General features: G+C 33.4%; 1 protein-coding gene and 1 non-coding gene across 2 annotated transcripts in view; both read right to left on the reverse strand.

Annotated features, from left to right (window-relative positions):
* Nucleotides 1-22,154, reverse strand: part of LOC108368759 (NUAK family SNF1-like kinase 1) — a gene marked incomplete at its 3' end in the record, with an annotated part of 52,320 nt that overhangs the window by 24,079 nt on the left and 6,087 nt on the right. The window lies entirely within an intron of this gene.
* On the reverse strand, nucleotides 18,625-18,706 carry TRNAS-GCU (transfer RNA serine (anticodon GCU)). The gene has a single exon. It is a non-coding gene; the product is annotated as a tRNA-Ser (tRNA).

A 22,154-nucleotide genomic window follows, 5' to 3' on the forward strand; every position in this document is an offset into this window, starting at 1 on the left:
TGGCCAATTTTCAATTTGAGGGAATGGTATTAGGTAATAGAGAGACAGAGAAGAGCACAAAAGTAATGCAATAAATCGGCGAAAGAGATAGAGAGAGCATGTAGAGTAAATAGCATATTAAAATGTTGAGGGTGAAAAATTTGTGAATACCAAAGAATACGTACCTCCTATGTATACTATGCATGTGCTTCTGTGCATAGGTATGTACAGTGATGAACAAAAGTATTGGCACAAAGAATTTTTCGCAATGTATGGAAACTACTACACAAAAAAAAAATATGAGAACAAAATCTTTAAAATTTGTGTAAAACTCAGGAAAATTCAATAAATTTGCAAACTTTCTATTCTGATTTTCTAATAGCTCCTTCAATTTTAGAATGACATACTTTGTATGGGAGAAACTGCTAGCAAAAAAATTCCCAAAAATCAACGCGATGTTAAAACTTCAAACTTGCACTTGTCAAAATTGAACGGGCTATAAAACAGCATACTTGGAGTTTAGAGAATCTAAATAAAAAGTTGCAAATTAGTATTCAAATTTATTGAGTTTTCCTGAGTTGTGCACAAATTTTAGAGATTTTATTTTTATGTTTTTTTTGGTGTAATATGAGCTATATTTCTATAAAAAATAATCGAAAAGAAGTTAGAATGAAAAACTTTGAAAAAGTTTGCGAAAAATTCTCTGTGCCAGTACTTTTGTTCGTCACTGTTCATGCAGAACATATACTAAATAGACAACTTACAACACGTCAAACGTTTTCACCTTCAACTCGCATTTGACATCATAAAATATTCTTTGCTTTTATTGCACTTTGAGGTAATTTATTAATTTTGTTCTTAATTATCTAGATATACTTTCTTTGCTTAGTTACGGCGTTAAAAATAGCCAAGAAGGAATTCGCACGCGTAAGATGTCTCACCCTTGAGCTTATTTTTGTTTTTTGTTTTATGCAATGTCTTAATTTTTCTGTCAATCAAATTGTTGCGAACGCCCACAGGCGACTTCAGTCAAGCCCAATTCGAATGTTTGTATCTACGTAAATATGTTTCTTTGTATGTATGTATGTATGTTAGGGTGGCCCAAAATTGTTTTCTTCGAATCACCCCCTAGATCTGAATAATATCAAAAATAAGGAGACAACTTTCCAAAAAAAAAAATTGAACAGTGATTGTTAAAAATTTAAGCTTATTTGATACCACAATATGGGTATCACAAGAAAGGTGTATGCAAAAGCTTTGGACTAACATGCTTTTAAATAGGGTTGCCACCCATCTGTTAACTAAGATGAGGTAATTATGTAAGTTAGGTGAAATGTTGCAATGTGCATTTTTACACATTCGATAGTTTGACATGGTAAGGACGATACATCGCACTCATTTTAATTTTTTAGATAGGTGCCAACTCTATCCAAAAATATGTAGGGGATAAAGCTTTATTTTAACACCTTTTGTTTGAAACTCATATTTTACTTAACCGCATGTAGCATGATTTAAAAAGAAAATGTTTTATAGATAAATGACAACCCTATCAAAAAAATATATGAGAATTGAAGTATGTATTTTCAAAAATCTTTGCTCGGAGTGCATAAACCTACCCTTTTTACTAATATTGTGATATTAAATTAGCTTACATTTTTAATAACCGTTTTTGTGTTTTTTAGAAAGGTGGCAACCCCGTACAAAAATGGTTTTAAATCTCTTCACGCGCTTTCAGTTTTGATGAAGAAACCTAACTATTTTATTGAGCCTTTAAATAAATTTTAAATTATCTAGTAACCCTATTTTTAAATATTTTTTACCACATACCCACAGAAATAATCGAATAGAATGCAAACAAAAAAATAAACACAACCAATGAGATGTTTGTGCGTGATGTGGTTATGAAAACATAAAATAACAAATTTTTGTTACCCGATTTCAAAATAAAAAATACGTGTCTCCTTATTTTTGATATGCTTCAGTTATGGGGGGGTAGCAGCCGGCAAAATCAAAAAAGTTAATTTTCCTATGTATTTTTGGACCACCCTAAACCTTAATTTTTATTGTATTTTAGTCAAGATCATTTTCGCTTGGCGCCAACAGCAGCCGCTTCAACAATAAGTGTTGCGCGACATTAGCTGTCGGTACCCGTCTTTTCACTAACTGCCGCATTTTCGATTGTTCGATTATCAACAATGCGGCAGTTAGTGAAAAGAGGTACAGCCAGCCAATGTCGCGCAACATTTTCAATAATTATTTTGGTAATACTCGTACTACATACAAAACGCATTCTATTCCCTAGTTCTCCTCGCCGTAACTGCTGCACATGCAAATCGGAGACGTTTGTTGGTATGTAGTTATGTGTGTCCGTCCGTCTGTCAATCATTTGCAATTGCAACAGCAGCATAAAAATTCTTCGAAGTCACTTGATGTTCCTAGATACAATTGCATATAATTGTTGTTGCTGTTGTTGTTGCCGTTGCAGTTGTTTGTCACAGAAAAATATTTTCGTCTGCGCAAACTTTTCATTGTCTTATTTCTTGTGTCAATTTGGTTTCGTTTAATTTCTTCTTGCCGTCTGTTTCTTTGTTTTCACTCATCATTGCTCCTTTGTGCATTTTGCATTGACATTTCGACAGTGAAAACATGCCGACAAATATACATACACACATACCTATATATGTATGGACACATATACATAATAAATAAGTGTATACGTATATATGTAAGTATACGTAATTATAGAATAAATTCCTTACAATGCAATACGCCAGCTTCCTGCCGCCACTATTTCTCAAAATGTCAAAATTTGTTTTTCCCGATGAGGTGTTGATGGGCGGCGGGCGCGCTAACTGAGGTCGTTACACCGATTGTTGCGCATCATTTTGAGGGAAAAAGTATGTATGTACATACTTGTGTGTGTGAGAGAATAATTTTTAACATTAAATGCTTGTAAATTGCTTGAAAATTAAAAAAAAAATAATTACCTAAAAACTGACGCGCAGTGCATCTTCTTGAGAGAAGACCAGAAGCAACTAATGGATCTGTGAGTTATATGCAACAAATTTTTATTTAATGTTTCTAATGCACATATGTGAATATTTCTCAAATATTGCGGAATAAAAATATTCATTAGCTGCAAATCACATATTTTTTTTTGTTCCAAATTAAGAAAAATTACGTACTACATACACCTGCGTTTAATTAATTAGAAAGGAAATTCAAAATGATATTGTTTGCAAATTATGTTTATTTTTTTTATTTTTAATAATTTTAATTTAAAATATAGTTAAATCTGTAACAGAAACCACAATAATAAAAGTTTCAAAGCTTGCAGAAATTGCAAAACAAACTAATCAAACTGCAAAAAATTGTCATCAAAATATCCGAATTTTCATTCAGAATATTTAGAAAATTTTCGGGTATGCAGTTCTGTAGCCCATTTAATTGTAGTCTAAGAAAGTGCAAGTCTCAAGTCGTTAAAAATTACCCTTGAGTGGTTTTTGTGGAGGGTGTTGCGGATTTTTTTTTTTTCATACACAAAAAAATTTTGATCATGTAGGTATTATATGGAAGAAAATGCGCAACACCCACCACAAAAAAAAAAATCTAGAAAAGCAACTGTAATTTTTACCGACATGAGACTTGAATTTCCTTAGACTACAATTGGCATATACAGAACTGCATACCCGAAAATTTTCTAAATATTCTGATTAAAAATTTGGAAATTTTGATAAAAATTTTTTGAAGTTTGATTAATTTGTTTGCGATTTTTGCAAGCTTTGAAACTGTTATCATTGTAGTTTCAGACAGATTGAACTATATTTTAAATGAAAATTATTAAAAATAAAAAATATACATAATTTGCAAACAATACCATTTTGAATTTCGTTTCTAATTAGTTGAACGCAGGTGTACATGTGTATATAGGAATTGAAAACTAATTGAGTTACTTTCCATATAGAAAATCCATCAATGAGAAAATCAAGCATTTTCGGAAAGTAGAGGCAAAAACAAAGTACCCATATTTTGCCGTTTTTCTAGATGCAGTCATTTACGGTTTCTAAGGTGAAAAAAACAATCTCTAACAACCCCTATGCTGAATCGGTGAAAGGAATATTAGCTTGTAATTTTTCAAACTTCATTTGACTTCGTATCGAAGAGTTTTTGGGGTCGGTGATTACGAATCTGAAGTGAGTTCAGTGGCAGATGAAAAATAAATTAATCATCACATTTGTATGAAATCTTATATTTAAGTAAAGGTTCTTTGAATGGCCAATTACAAAAGTGAAATCAGTTTTAAAAATTCAAAATGTCGGATCCAATAAAAATCTAGCGCCATTTAAATTTAAATATATTTTTTTTTAACATAATTTTTGGGGTTATCATTATTTATCTTTTTAAATGTACAGCAGTAGATCATGTTAAGAATAAAAATATATTTTTGCACAATTTAATACAACAACTACTTATACATGTCAAGCGTCAAAGTGAAATGGTGAGTACAAATTATATTTGATTTGAGGTTATGTACAAAGCCTAAAATCTCTTTTATCACAATTTCACAGTTCTAACAGCTGACGCGTATGTATGAAAAATAAGAGAATCGAGTTCTCAGAATCGATTCTCGATCGATTCCGAAATTTTAGAATCGCTTCTCTAAAATCGATTATTTCGAGAAAATCTACGATTCCAAAGTGGAATCGGAATCGGTTTTTTCATCCCTATTGGGCACTAAGCAACGAAAGCGACTTTACTAAAAGTTGTGTCTAAGTGGGAGTTCCAAGGGTAATGCCAAGATATTTGACCTCAACAGATCATTCAAGTACTGCCTTTCTATCTTTATCGTATCTTTAATAACTAAACTAAGCAAGTAACTGTACTGAGCAAAAAGTAAGTAAAAGAGCCACAATTTTTTAACGAAGGAGACACATGCCGCTCGCGGTGAACATTTAATAGATGAGATTGCCCAACATTTAATAGATGAGATGAGTAGATGAAATAATGTCTATGGCTAAGCAAGATAGGTATATACATATATAAGCCGGCAAGGGAATAGTTCATTAAGAAAGCCGGTTTCCTGGTCAAAGGATTGACGCTTAAATATTCTCCAATTGCCCTTCACCTTAAATCATCTAATTTTTTATCATATTTTCTAGTTTCGGAGGCTCCTTAATGATGGTAGATTGATTTAAAAAGAGGTTTAGGAATATCACTTGACCATAGAAAAGGTTATCGGTTAAAATTGCCATTTTAATTAGTAGTGGTGTTAAAGTTTTTCGCAGCAACTTGGAAGTTTTATAACTTTGAATGATTTATACGTCTAAAAAATAATATTTTTGGTAAACAACTATGATTGAAATTGGTTTTTTGTCGTGTGAATATTTACAGTTTCAAATTGAAATTGATAATCAGAATTGGCCAATTTAAAGCTCGTGGAAACGTACTTTTACCCAGAAGTGAGGCTGCTTTTACACAATTCAAGTATTGAATATTGAACGAGTGCTTAACCTTTACAGTGTTTTAATCTAGTATTATTATTATTATTTCTAGATTTCTATAAGTCTTTTAACAGTACTTGCTGAAGGCCCATCAATTTGATTGATATACTACTTGACCGTTTAGCGCCTGAAGCTAAAAGCCGGTTATTGTCCGCACCCTGGTTAGACAGACTAAGGCCATTTCAACAATATTAGAGTGGCCTCTCTGCCCATGTACACATTAGCAATCGCAAAACCTTCGTATCATTTGATGCGATTGCGAGTGCTGAATGCGAATGTGTAAAATGATACGAATCATTCGCATAACGAATCCGAATGCTAATATTCCCAATATCCCTGATCTGTACCGTCAAGTCGTTTCAACTTTCTTGCTTTGCTTTTGACATTTTCATTGTGACCCATTTAAATAACCAAAAACGTGAATTCAACAGAATTGAAGCAAATAGAAGACACAAAAGTGAATGAGCCAAAATTGCTTTCAAGTTTTTGAATCATGTAAATCGGGTGTAATAATTTTGAAGAGAGTTGCCAACTATCTAAAAAAATTTATCTCTAAATATGTGTAAGTATAAAACAAAGTTGCTAACATAAGAACGAGCATAACTCTAGAATGGATTATTCTAATGCGCTGTCTATTGTTGGGTAATTATCTCTGCCCAAGGAAACCTTTCACGTTGTGCAAATAAAAAAAATATATACGAAAAGTAGAAAATTCTGGAAAAATTGATTTTCCGTAAATTTTGTATAAGAAAGTTTTAGTTTTTTTTGTTTTTTTTTTTTCATCGCAATATTTATGTATTGGAAATGAAACGGTTTCCCAAGTTCAAAATGGTATCAAGGCTAAAAAATTTTGCAGGTTAGGTTAAGTTAGAGTGCGTTGTAAATTCTCTGCGCTCCCATTTACACAAAAAATTACGTAAGCGAAATTTTTCTCAAAATTTGATCTTTGATGCAGAATTGCATCTAGATGCTCAATTTCCATCAAAAATACAAAATAGGAACGTTTAACGCTTGCATTTATTTTGCAGTAATGACTCAATTGCTTCGAAGAAAGATCAAATTCTTCTTCAACGCTTCCAAGTAGCGAACAGCTTTGAGTGCATGCCTCGCAAAGACGAACTCAAGAGGAACCAGGATCACACGCAGTTGCTGAGACGAAATCATAATCGCGATCTGCATTGTCATCATTGGAAAATAGTAGGAACATTGTCAAGGACCCAACTACGTGGTTAGATAATTTAAGTTGGCAATGGAAGATATGTCTTCTGATGACCACAAAATAATAATCAGAAGAGATCAGAGTGCCACTGGAGATCGCTACGTGAATTTTTTGTGAAATGTTAGACCAAAATGTTCTAAATAAAAAATAAAAAAAATTTTGGACGAGATGAAGTTCGCCGGGTACGCCAGTCTATGCTTATTGCCCAGTTAATGATTTTCATTGGGAGCCCAAGTACAAAATAAAGTATCTGTAGTTGATACACAGCGCTAATCTAAACAAATTACTTACATTTAAAGAGTTTTCACTTAGTTCAAAAAAATAAACCAATAATAACAATGACATCACACAATAGAAATTGTTGTACAACGTAATCGTGACTTTGAATACATTTTGCTACGAATGAATGCTACGAAAATGTTATCAGAACACATTCTCAATCAGCTTACGTGTTCGGCACACACGGTGACGCGAAAAGCTAAGAAATGCTCGCGGACACAGGTAGATACTTATAGATAGAGCTCATTTGGGGGTGCTCAGCAGCCAAAAGAATAATTAGTGATTCATGCAGTAAGAATGAACAACGAATCTCGCTAAGCTTACATACATACTTATATACATATATAGTATATATAGTAGTTACCGTCTGCTAGTCGTTATATTTTTCGAATTAATCCAATTTGATAGCGGTGAAGATGCGCTCTGAAAAATTGTCCATTAACAGAGGCGAGTGTAGCGGTCGGATAATGCTGATGGTGATTTTAAGGTTGAGGCAGCGGCTCAGATACTGAAACTCACGAAACGTCTCGCGTTTTTTGACATATGTGTGTATGTATGTATGTAGGTATTTTCAAAACGATTAAACTTGAAATGAGCACTTTACGACAATTAATCGATTTCACTGCACTTTTTACGCTTTTCTTTTTCTTCTTTTTGCTCCTTTCAGCGAATTGGTTTAAATAGGTTTTGGTTTGGGCTATTATTCTTCGGTACTTGCTACTTCAATACACACTAATTGCCATATTTTCTCTCTATGTACGAGTATATTAGATACTACCGAAAATTTAACAAGACGTCACGAAAATTTCGGAGATTTTGAAACACACACAAATGCATATACACACACACACACACACACACATCCACGACGTACACGAACTATGTGCATAACACATGCGGTCACAAAGTTGCTGGTAGTCGTGCATTATTTCAAAATATATACATACACATGTACATATAGTATGTACATATAAGTGAAATGTTTTTCAAAAATAACTTTTAGCTAACACGCAAGAAGAATTTTCAGTTGAAAAGCATTTACATATGTATGTACATACATATGTTATAGTATGCAGCGATCTGACGATATAAATTTTTGGAGAGAGGCAGGCAGGAGGGCGCGCGACCAGGAACGAGAGCGCAAAGCGTAAAGCGGAAAGCTGTTGGGCCATCCACATGCAGGCGATCTGTATGGTGGACTCGTGCCGAAATCACAAATTTAAATTCAATCCAAAAGATACAAGCAACAGCAAAAATACTATAAGCCTTTGTATATACAGTGGTCGAAATAATTATAGCCGCACACTACATTTTGACAAGTTTTAACATATAATTTTTTGGTTATTAAATTTTTTGTTATTTTGCTATAAAAATATGTGAAGTTCACAAAAAAAAAAGTGTAAAACCACGTTTAAAATTTTTTGCAATATTACAAAAAAAATTCACAAAATTTCGTAAAAATTTCGAACTTTCTTAATTAGATTTCCTAGCAAGACTCTGAGTAAAAAGCTCGAAACTGTTACGAAAGTTTATTGATTTTTTTTTAATATTTCACAAAGTTTGAAACGTCGATTTACCTGTTTTTTTGTTTTTTGTTTTTTTTTTGTTTTTGTTTTGAAAAATTAACTATTTTTATCAAAAAATAATCCCAATTTAATAACAAAAAAATAATATATTAAAACTTGTCAAAATATGTGTTGCTATAATTTTTCCCACCACTATACATATGAGGTATGTACTTGCATACATACGTATCTACATATGTAAGCGAGCTTGCAGCACACACTGTTCGACACGATTTTATTATAGATACACAATTGGGATGAATGTATAAGCACTTTTTATCGATAACTAACCGCTTATAACTTCACTAGCTGTGATTGGAAAATGGTTAAAATTCACAGTACATTTTATTTTTCAAGCACTATGTACGAAAATCCTTTTTAAGAACCAGTAATTTTTCATATTTTTCCTGACGCAACGTAGGCGTTACACGAACTGTGAAAATTTTAAAAATACTTTATATATTCCTCCTTTGTTGCTGCCTCCAATTTAATTATGCACACACTAAGAAATCGCACATAGTATTTTTCCCGATTTTCCACTTTGCCGACTTGCCGCGCGAGTACCTTTCAGCCACGATGTGCTCGCGCCGTCTAAATACGAGTACACGCTCGCCTTGGTCTAGTAGAAGTTTTCATCGATTTGATTGCGTTGAAGAATACGTCCTAAAAATAAATCGGGTAAGGAATTTTTGTTTTTTTTTTTCAGCTGCAAATATCATCCGCTATACGTGAAGTAAGGCTACCGAAGAGAGCGATCTAATTTGTCATATGTATATTAAATACTCGTACATAAGGAAAAGCAATGCTATGCTAGGAGCAAAATGGCTACAAGAGAGGCACGCGCCACGCACGAGTCTTGGCCGAATTGTGTCGTTGCCCAATGCGGAGAGAGAGAGAGAGAGAGTAGACTTAGGTTAGATGTTCCTACTAAAATTTATGCTTAAAATTAAGGAATTTTGCGAGATAATGCAAATTATATTGATATATAATTGTTTCTAGATAAATACATACTTATGTATGTACAGCAGTCAGAGATTTTTGGACATTGCAAATAAAACTACGAAGCCAACATGAGCCAGCAAAGAAGCAGCCACAGTGCATAGCATTGCAATCTTCAATCAGTGTCTTTACGCATAGATTTTTCATAGAAACATCACTATCCCATAGGTATTTTCTTACTTCATTATTTTACTATTCTACTAGTACTATCCTTCTTTCCTTAACTTTTGTGGCGATGTAAACTTTCTCCTGTTTTGGTTTAGTTGCCTGTTGTACATTTACGAATACTAAATCGGTGAGTGATAATAACAGCTACATATGTAAAAAAAATGGCGTCTACGACGAATTTGAAAGAATTACAAAATTTGTACCCGAAAAGCGATCCCGTACTTTTTACCTTTTAAAGAAATTTTACCTTTTGACAATTTTACTAGTGTATTTTGTAGCATACATATTTGTTTAAAAAACAAATCAAAAATATAAGGGTTTAGCTTTTAATACAAATTTCCTTAAGTATTTTCCCAAAGCTCACCCACAATAGTGCTGTCTTCCCACTTTTGCAGCACTATTTTTTAACCGACTCGGTTCATCTTTTGTAAATTTCCGAGTGTTAACCCAATAAACATTGGGCTTGGCTGACAATTCGAAAATGCTTGGAAAAAGAATTTGTTTTTCGAGTCTCACATTCGATAACGAATATATCACAGGTTAGTATTCGATTCGATAACAAGACCATTCTCCAGCAAACCGGAACCTTCGCTGCCGCCCGTTATCGAATTAAAATTTTAATGAGAGAGAGTGATTATCTTATATTTCGCTTCGAGAATGAGCTGGATTTCACTTTCTCTCTGGTTGCTATGGTTGCAAATTTTTTTTTCTCGAGGGTATTTCCAATATATAGTATATTGGAACATTGGAAAACTAAGGTTGGTTATGAGTTCGCCAAAATGTTTATAGAGAAGCGAATGCTTTTGCTGTGAGGGAGATTTGAAACAGAACCGCATATCAGAACAATCAGTTTTATATCAGCTATTATTAGAAATCAAGCGATTCTTAGCCGCTCAAAACTTGCATTTATTTTATGAAAATTTCCTAAGCCTTGTATTTGCATACCCAAAAATTTGTGGAATTTTTCTAAATTATATATATATGTATATCTAAGGTTTGAAAATTTGATTTAAATAGTTTTCATAAAAGCATGAACAATAATTTTATAAAAAAAATATTGTAACTATAAAAAAAATCTCTATGTACTCAGTTTTGCTCGGCAGTCTATATATATAGATATAACACCATTTAATTTTTAGTGTATAAAACAGTTTAACGACAGGAGAAAAATATTAAAAAATGTAAAAAAAATATTTTCAAAATTTTCTACATTTGATTGGTTCAATGAGTATACAAACGATTGGTTGAATGATATTTGTATAAAAAATAAGTAAGTTTATTTGCCTCTACTGGAGTGCACTTGAATGTGTGCCGTTGCTGGTATTGTTTGAAGAGCCAATTAGGCTGAGGTGATTGAAATGAAATTTCCAACAAAGAAAAAATACACAAAAGCAAAAGGTATGCATATATGCATACAAATTATGCAAAGAAAGTATAAATACAGACTAAAAGATTGAATGACACTTAACCGTTTTCGGTCAAATCCGGAATCATACTCCCAAAAGCAAAAAAATATATATATATAGAAAATTTGTTTAATGCTAGCCTAAATTTGTACAACATCGGGCCCCAACCACCAAAATAACGTAAGCGACATTTTTATAATTATGTTTTTGATGCAGAAATATTACTAGAGCATCTAGATGCACTTGTGCATCAAAAAGAAAATTTTTAAAAAATTTCGCTTACGTTATTTTTGTGGTTAGGGCTCGATATATTGTACAAGGCTTTGCAAAGGCGTAGAAGCACTGCATTAAGACTCAATACAGCTGTTGGTCACTTTGCCGCCCATAAGCCACATCAAAACAAGTAAGAAAGTCTATGTTCGGGCGGAGCCGAACATTAAATACCCGGCGCAATTATTAAATATATGTTTTCCACCTTTCCGAAAGCTACCGCTACACGATAATCCGGGGTGTATAAATTTTAAGTAAATTAGCGTCCTTAAATTTCGAAATATTGCAGTTTCAAGCATTTCTGAAATATACCGTTATATGAAAAGCGGTCGTAGTTTTAGTCCGATTTCAATAATTTTCAACGCTTTGCTTTTATGTGGCAAGCACAATAACCATACCGAGTTTGGTTCAAATTGCTAGAACGGTTAGCGAGATACATGGGCGGTGCCACGCCCATTTTCCAAAATTGTATCATAAGCGTATTTCTTGGTAAAAAATTGTTGCAACCATCAATTTTGAATAAATTAGCTTTAATATTTACTGATTTATCGAGGATTTCGTATTTTTCTAAATTACCGTTATATGGGATGTGGGCGTGGTTATTGTCCGATTTTAAAAAGTTTCGGCGGTTTTTTATGCTGTACCAAGGCCAACAACTGTGCCAAGTTTGGAAGAAATTGGTGCAGCGGTTACCAAGATATACACATGTAACCATAAGTAGGCGTGGCTACGCCCATTTGCCAAAATTTTTTAATATTCTTATTTTTCGTCTAAAACTCATTGTAAATATCAATTTTGAGTGAATTATCTTCAGTAGTTACTAAAATATCGCAGTTTTCGTATTTCTGAAAATTACCGTTATATGGGAGGTAGGCGTGGTTATTGTCCGATTTTTAAAATTTTCAGCCATTTAGTATGCTGTACTAAGGCCAACAACTGTGCCAAGTTTGGAAGAAATTGGTGCAGCGGTTACCAAGATATACACATGTAACCATAAGTGGGCGTGGCTACGCCCATTTTCCAAAAATTTATAATATTCATGTTTTCCGTCTGAAACTCATTGTAAGTATCAATTTTGAGTGAATTATCTTCAGTAGTTACTAAAATATCGCAGTTTTCGTATTTCTTAAAATTACCGTTATATGGGAGGTAGGCGTGGTTATTATCCGATTTCGCCCATTTTCAATACCATCCGTCCCACGCCCAAAAGAAGTTCACGTACCAAGTTTCGTTAAGATATCTCAATTTTTACTCGAGTTATCGTGTGCACAGACGGACGGACGGACGGACGGACAGACAGTCACCGCTTAATCGATTTCTCTTTTCATTCTGATCATTTATGTATACATTTGTCTATATCTATCTCGATTCGTTTTGCCTGTTACAAACAACCGTTATGTGAACAAAGTTATAATACCCTTGTGCACAAGTGCGCTCGGGTATAAAAATTCACACGGGGATTACACTGCAGTCGTACGTCCTATATAGTATGTAGATAACTCTGCAACCATTTACACTGATAGTTTCAAAGTGTAGATAGCGGTATAAAATCAAAGTACCTCTCCTTGAATATCTGTTTTAGGCTTCCGGACTACTGTATTATTTTTCAAACAGAGAGTGAATTTTCCAACACTAAAAACTATACGAAAAAAGGCTGGTAACACCTGCGAAAATGCAGGCATCATTCAAAAGATGTTCGAACATTTTTTATATGGAAGGAAATGCGAGCCTGTCAAAAAAATTGCTTAAAACATCTACGCGATTTTTTGGCAACTTCTAACTTGCACTTTGTTAAAATTTAATTTAAATTTATAAAACGCATACCAATATTTTTCCAAGAAATTCTAATTAAAAGATTTGGAATTTAGTTGAAACTTTCCAGAAATTTTATAATTTTTGCACAAAGTTTGAAATCTGGATTTACATGGTTTTTGTTAGATAATAAGCCCTACTTTCATAAACGAATTAATAGGTTAACATTAAACAAACAAATGAAACAAAAAACTTGCCAAAATGTTACGTGCCTATTAATTTATCCGACACTATAATTAGTCATTATGTTCTGCTTTCATAATACATAAACAAGAAAAATAAATAAATAAACTATCCTTAAACTGAGATCTACCACAATCTTTTTAAATCTACTACATTTTTCCAGATTCTACCCCACATTATTTTTTTCGTAGATCCGAGTACTGGCCATGACATGGAAGAAATTTAAATTTAGATGAAGTTAATTAAATAAAAAAAACTATTGAAAGAATTGAAGACTACCTCAGAGACTGCCCCGCCCCAACGGGTCTGGCGGACCTAAGCGCAGCAGACATTCATGAATTCTCAAGTTTATTAACTTAACAACAGGTTCTACTTCTAAGACAGCGGCCATATCTGGAATACGGGCCCTCAGGCAGCATCACAATGCGCCAAGTGTGCCTCTCTCCTCTATTGAATTCAGGCAAAAATTTCAGCCTAACCTAATTTAAGAGAAAAAACTTAGGCGGTTATTCGGAATTCATAACGGTGCCACGGCCATATTCAAGCGAGAGGGACGTGCGCACAATTACTATCCAATTATTCCGATTGTCGATACCCAACTCTGTATTTTACTTTCTACTCGAGGCTGAAGGACAGACAGAATTGATAAGCTGTTACAAACAACCATTTTGTGAAAATGTTTAAACGCTCAGGTGCACAGGTGCCCTCGGGTATGAAAAAACCCAAGCGAGATGTGAATACAACAACACAAACTACAAAAATTGATTGCGAGATAAAATATGTAAGGTCACAGATCCACTAGTGTGGGACGATGAAGCATGCAATTCAAGCGATTCTGCATTGTTTCCAATCAATTTACTCGTTTACCGTTCTTTCCCCAGGAGCTTAAGCCGCAGAAGGATTGCTACATTTGATTGATACGAGCCGCAATCCGCGCTGGCATGCTTAGAACAGCTGTTCTCTTAATTAAGCCAGCTACATATATAGCGCGTTAGCAACAACAATGTACAGTGCAAAACAAAAAATGCGAAATAAAACAAATATACAAATAAAGCAATAAAGTAGCAAAAAAATAAAACATAAAAAGATACAGCTCTCTTCTATTTACACTGCTGAGTGTGCTGCTGCTGCTGCTGCATAACAACGAGTAACAGATAAAAGCAAACATTGAATGAATAATAAATGAAAGTAATAGAAATGTGCAACGGCACAAAACGGCGCGGCGTGTAAAAAATGTAAATAAAGAAAAAATTTACTAAACAAGAAAAAAACTGAAAAGTGCTAATTTGACATTGTCACCAGCAGCAAAAAAAAAACAATAGCTGAGGGTGGCAATGAAAATCGAAAAACCAAAATGGTGTTCAAAAAAATTTAGAACAAAAGAAATCGAGAATCACAAAGGAGAGCATAAATCGTAAAAAAAAAAAATAAAGAAAATACTTAGGTATATTACAAGTAAGTACATATTACGAGCTGAAAAAGGCAAATAAATATGTGAATTTAGTTGCAAAAAAAAAGTTTTAAAATACATGTACAATGTAAAATATTTGTATGTATTTGCGACCGGGCAAATTTTTTTCAAATGCCTATTACATACTTTGGCATGTTATTAAATATTAATTTTTTAGTTAAATAATATCCAGTTCTTTAGTCATATATATGGTTGTTTTCTATAAAAATATAGTTTATTCTTTAACAAAAACCTAATAAATCCAAGTTTTAAACTATGTGCAATATTCAAAAAAATCAATAAACTTTCGTAAAAATTTCGAGCTTTTTAATCAGATTTCTTAGAAAGATTCTGACTATTCACAAAAATTTCAACAAACTTTCAACTTTTTATTAAGAATTGCTAGAATTTCTGCTGCTAACGGTCTCCCGTATTTTATTTTATAACAAATTCATGCTTATATGGAAAAAGTGCAAAAATCGTCTCTAAAAAAATCTCAATAATCAAAGCCATTTTGTAGCCGGTTTAAACTTGCACTTTATAAGCCCAAAATTGAATGGGCTACAAAACTGCATACTCGAAATTTTCTACAAATTCTTAGTAAAAACTTGAAAACTTTGATGAAATTTTTATATTTGTTAATTTTATATTAAGTGTGAAACTTTGATATATGGTTTATATTACAAAATTAAATATATTTTCATAAATAAATAACGCAAAAAAAATTGCATGAAAATAATTCTGAATATTATATTAGAACAAGGTGTAACTTTCATTTGTCGCCTAGTGTATATGTGAGTTATTGACTCCGCAAAGCAGTTGGTTTCTAGCAGCATCTCTCGAGCATATTCCACGATAAAAATCAGTTTTTCTTTGTTAATCTCACTTAATACAATGTCGCCATCTGTTTTAAATTAATCACCATTCACCCAGAGATTTGGCATGTTCTGCTTTCAATATTGCACTAGGCTTGATTAGGTTAAACTGGCTAACCACTACGTGGCTTCCGAAAGAGATCATTAACTTCCATGGCGTTGGTTAGTTGGTTGATAGAAGCGTCACCTGAGCACATGACCAAATTAGTGCTCCCCAGCAAACGCAGTCTCGTAACGTAATAAAGCAGTATGAAATTCATATTCGAAACCCATTAGAGATCTATGAGAAAACTAATATTTTCTCGGGTCGAGAACTATGTCACATTTTTGTTTAGGTCGTTGTGATTCTCGATAGTTTTTCGAGTCGTTCTATAACGTTTGAGATTGGAGAATGTGGCTAGTTCTCCAATCATTCTCTAATCGTTAACTAACCTCAATGTCTGCTGGCTTACACTTAGCACCATTTTGTTACGCTTTCTCTGTGATCATTGATTTTATTCCTGCTTTCATGATTCGTCGGTTTCGTCAAACCATTTGGATTTTTCGACAAAGCTATTCACGCTAGTAATAGTGCATTTGGAGATCTCCCTAAAATTTTGGATGAAAAAACTCCCGAGTGTGTCATGTCTTATTTTTGCCAATGCTAGGCACTCGCAAAGATAATGTAGGATCGTTTCCACACTTCCTCCAAGATCACAGCTACAGCACCGAGTTGTACGGAAGCCGAATTTTCGCTAATGGGCCAATGTCCCGTTATCGTGGCTGTTAGCTTGACTACATCTTTCCTCGACCTCCCTAGAAGTTCTTCTGCCTTTGGTTTGTCAAAATTTGGCCATATGTTCCTCTCAGTTTTACTGGTTTGAAGGTTGTTCCAACGTGTATCAGCCATACGTACGAATTGAAAATGCAGTTCCCTTTTGATGAGTCTGAATAGACAGTTCATTCTTTTTTCTCCGGATATAGCAAACTCGTCAGCCCTCTCATTTTCGTGTATGTTTCTATGGGCGGGAACCCAGATGACGGAGATATCTATTAGCTCGACCGTCGAGCTGTGTGCACATTTGCAATCTCTATATAATTCTCTAGAGCCCTTTCGATACCCAGTCCTTCCGCTAGCAAAGTTCGGTAAACCGAACGAGAGAGCGAGACATTCAACGTTTCTGAGAACACCCCCTCACCCACACCGCAGTCCATTTTGGGCCCTGCAGAATATATTTCAGTGGAGTTATGATTGCCGAGGATGCAGCGGTTTTGCGGATATGGACTTCTATTGGCAGTTGATGCAAGATCACATTAAGCGCATCAGATAGACACGACTTAATTGCTCCTGTATCACCAGACCAAGCTGCTCTTTGTATACTGCCTCATTTTCTGACGGGCTATTGTTTATCTACTGAGTATTCTTGAGAATGTATAATAGGCTGTTTAGACTCTATAAACGCTCCAGTTCAGTTTGGTATCTAGTGCGACACCCAAGTATTTCGTCAAGTCGATCCATTAAGGAGGGGCTGCTGACAAAGGGCCTTCTTCAGCAAGCATGTCGGCCTCATCGTTGCCCGTGACATCGATGTGCTGCAGAACCTAGCACAGATACGTCTTCGGACCGGAACCATTTTGTGGTCGCAATTTGTCCTTTTCTGAACGCAGCAAGTACTGGGGAACAGGTTTTTCGACTACCGTTTCCAAAGAAATTATATTATTCTATTAAATAGAAATGACATAAAGATACTCGCTGGATATGTGAACACGGGATAGGTGTGATCACAGAGTCAGAATTCCGGCTCTGCCCAGACAAAGATTAGACTATTTTAAAGCTCTCCAATGGTCGAGCCTTTAGTAATAACCCTGCAGGGAAACCGCGAACTAGTGAATTAAATTTCTAGTTCCGTATTAGATCGTTATCGCCAAAAACGAATCGGACCAACTAGATCCCACCAGTTCAAAATCAGCGGAATGTGGTAATTTTAAAAAACTGTTTTATTTAACTTTTTTATTGGAAATCTATATCTAAGGTGACGAATTTACAACTGGTTCGGAACTACGGAAGGGATCTTATCTGTCGAATTCAGAACTTGTTCGGAACTATCGAAAAAGAGATGCAGCGGGGGGCATGTTTACTTTACATAGATATGTGTTTGTCGGCCTTTTCGTTTAAATATGCTTTCATTCTGCATATCCCAGATGCTTTTTCATAGCTTGGTAATACAAAACAAAAGTGTCTGCTAACATTTTAATATCTTGGGACCTTTTAAAATGTAACCAATAGCAGCAAGCACCTCTTCAAACTCAGCTATAGCCAAAGGTGTGCAAACGTACATTTCTTACAATCATTCAAACAAATTTAATTTCAAATTGAAAACGCATTTCTTTGCAAATAAATACCCATCGCACTAACGGAAGAACTGAAAATATTGAAAAAATCATGAAACTTTTTTCGTCTGTCGATTTTAGAACTGGTTCGGTACTTTAGAATTTAGTTCGGAACTATCGTAAAAGGGATGCAGCATGGGGCAATGGACACTTCCTAGGACATCGCCATATAAAATTCGTCAGTTGCTTGCATGCAAAAGAGATTTGACGCGAACCAGTACTGGGTCTTAATATACTAGAAGCGCACCATTTCAGAACTAGAGACTTTCCCCACAGGGAAAGCATTCGCCTAACGAGGCAATTCAGGCCGCAGTTTATCTTGTTCTGCTACATCAAAACACTTATGTAACTAACTAATTATGTACTTGTAAATGTACAAACATATGTACATATCTCGGCCTAAAGCTTTGGGCCTTTTCGCAAATTATTAAAATGGTCATCAGCTTTATTACAATTTATGTAATAATATTTTCTACTTAATTTCAATTAAGTAAGTGTTAATTAGAATATTTGAAAAAAAAAATAAAAACTATAAAAAAAAAAATCTGCGACGAGGATGGGATTCGAACCCACGCGTGCAGAGCACATTGGATTAGCAGTCCAACGCCTTAACCTCTCGGCCACCTCGTCACTGGTGCGCGACTATCGTACACACTATTAGCTATAACGAATTCTGTTGTTGACGATTCTACTAGCTAGCGGCTGGCATTGCTCGTCGAGCTTATCAAAAAGAGACTATGAATAAAAGAATAAACAAAGCAAAGCAAAAGTATAAAAATAACATTAGTCAACTCTTTTTTTTTAAGTTACATAGCAATGGTATGAGCAAAAATAGAAATACTTAATATACAGAGAAAATAACAATAAGGTCAAGTGTATACATCCATATGTATATACAAAGCTATGCATGTGCGTTCAACGTTCCTATATAGGCGGCAAACAAATTTAAAAAAAAAGTTGCAGATTTGTGAAAAAACAGTTCGCATATCAGAACCACTGATTAAATATGTACATATTTTTGAATTTAAACAGTTGCACGTACATATGTGCGATACTTAGGTATGTCTCTAAACATGTGTCAAAAAATTGTGTACATCGAAAAACGCGAGCATTAATTTATATACATATATATATATATATATTTTTTTTTGTTATTTGTATAAAATCCATTAATTTAAGACCGATAAAAATTCTGACAAACATTTTTTTCGTTTTCGATTTTTTCGCATACGAAAATGGATTCAACTAAGCGGAAATAATGTTACCACATAAAAAATAATCGCATTGCATACCTCGCACAGTGGGACCGTTTCATACAAAAGTTGGCAATAATAGAAAAAATGGACTTATAATTTTCAATTTCCGTACATACGCTTTTTTATGAATATCATTCAATAGTGCTAAAATTAACTTAATCTGTCTACAAATACGCCCAATTCCCATGTAGATGACGAGGATTTTGAAAAACGTTTAAATTACAAATTTTTTAAAACTATTAAAGTTAGAGTGCTCTAACATGATATATATGTACATGATACACTCATGGGCAAAATAATAGGCGCAAAATTCTAAATTACATTTTAAGCAGCTTATACTTATTTATTTATTTTTAATAATTTTCATTTAATATGGTTCGATTCATAACAGAAACCACTTAAATAAAAGTTGCAAAGCTTACACAGAGTTGACAAAAATTTATCAAATGGTCATCAGAATTTCAATCTTTTTATTCAGAATTAAATAAAAAGCAGTATGCAGTTTTGTAGTAAATTCAATTTTAGTATAACAAGTACAAATTTCAAGTAGCTAAAAATTACCGTTGATTTTTCATTTTTTTGTTGCTATGGTGTTGAACATGAATTTTTTTTTAAGTCAACCAAATTCGGATGGCAACTAGAAAGCTTTGTCAGAAGAGAGGGTTGCCCTGGGCAAAAGGGCAGATTCGTGCCCTCTTACAGGATTCAGTGTAACATCAAGTACATTTTGCATCGTGGAAGGGCAACATTTCTTAGAAGTAACGAAATGCTCATTAGATACACTTCAGTTTAAAAATGATTATTAAACAATTTCAAATATTTTTGTTTTGTTTTTATCTTCATTTTTTTTTTTTCTTTTATTTGGCTACGATCTCCCACTGTGCCCCGCTTGCCACCACTTAGGCATAGTCACATACTGTCAAAGGCAACAACAAGTGCATAGTTTAATATGTATGTAGGTATGTAAATACCTTTAAATTATGTATGTATATATGACGATATGTCCCATAATATGCAGTTACAATTTTATATGTATGTACATATGTATGTGAGTACTTACATATTTAGGCTCAGTATTGAGTGTGTATGTAGTCAAGTGCAGTGTTGCCGCGAGCTTGCAAAAAAATGTATCAATTACCAAACGGAAAAAGTATCAAAGCGCATCAAAAATAAAAACAACAACAGTTTTAAAATTTTTATTTGAAAATTTAATAACACGGTGTTACACTGATGATGAACTTTTTGAATGACGTACAAAGTACAGATCGTAGGGTTGGTAGAGAAATTAAGGAAACTGCGTTTAACATTTTTGTAGCCATAACCACCTACAAATTCTAGACTTATTTATTCTTAAAAAACAATGTTTATATGACCTCCCCTCGCACTAAAAAATTTATTATGTTATTTTGTACCCAATTTTAAGTTTTTCATATAGCTTTGGAACGAAGATTTTTTGTATGTACTATTTAAGGAAATAATAAGTTTTGTGAGCACATTGTAAATGTGTTGAAATTTTTTGTAATAAGTCTGTATTTAGTACAAATTTTTATAATTTTCCCCACTTTGACATTTTTTTCCAAAATTTCAAGAGAAAATAGTCCCTCTCTAGCATTACTTCGAAAAGAATGTTCAATTCCGAGTAAAACTAGGTATCATTTTCAAAAATCAATAGACAATATCGGAAGTTATAAATTTTTTAAAAATAAAAAGATTTAAAAGTACTAATTATTTTAATCAGTTAGATTTCAGGTTTCAACATTTGGTATAGGTGAAATCAAAAAAAAAACTTAATTTATCTCTTTATAAATATTGTCATAAGTTCATAATATTTTTATGGATTTTAATGAAGGGTACCTAGTTTTACCTGGAATTAAACATTATTTTCGAAGTGATTACTCAAAGAAAAATGCAAATGGCAAAAATTGTTTTAGAAGTGGGAAAAATAGGTGTACATTTTATATTTATTCCAAAATTTTTCCATATACATATTTACAATGCGCTCACAAAACTTGTTATTTGTTAAAAAAGTAAAATATTATTTTTTTAAAGCCATAAAAAAACTTAAAATTGGGTAAAAAATAACAGATCTAAACAAATTTAAAAAAAATGTTGAAAACAGTTTCGTGAAAAAGTTCGTGCAATTTTTTTTTATTTTGTAACACCGTGTAATTAATGAAATAATACCATTAAAAATAAAACAATAACAAGTTTATTATTGATAACCCCATTGAATTGGTTTTGCAAACATTACAGCTTTAACCGTTCCTAAACTATACAATTTTCAATTTTGTTTTTATCATATTTAATTGCAAAAAAACGTTGAGTTGCAGTAAAGTTGTGAGGTAAACTCAAAATTTTTTGGAGGAAATTTAAAAATATGTTCATTAGTATCAAAATTGGCATTTGTGAAAAAAGTATCAAAGTATCAAAGTATCAAATTGCAAAATGCAAAAAGGAAAGTATCAAAAATTATACAATTGTATCAAAACGGCAACACTGGTCAAGTGTTGTGCCAGCTGCCTCAGAGAGCGGAAATGTGAATCTACATAAATAAATTGGCACCAACGTAACCAATTAAAATTTTTAAATAAAAAAATATATAAGTATATGAAATAACTAGTGTAGAACACCAAAAAAGATAAAGAGGACCTAAAGAGAAACCAAAACAAGTAAGAGCAGCGCTGTCTTCGGCTATGCCGCAGGCTTCATACCTTTCATGAACATCTGCAAATTTTACTTTGACAGATTACTGCTTTTGAATACATCTGCATACATCGATAGAGGAGTTACATACTTATATAAAAAATCGCATCTAAACAATC

Source organism: Rhagoletis zephyria, unplaced genomic scaffold (genome assembly GCF_001687245.7).
Source record: "Rhagoletis zephyria isolate East Lansing unplaced genomic scaffold, Rhagoletis_zephyria_1.1 Rzeph_scaffold_03300, whole genome shotgun sequence".
Taxonomy (NCBI): Eukaryota; Metazoa; Arthropoda; class Insecta; order Diptera; family Tephritidae; genus Rhagoletis; species Rhagoletis zephyria.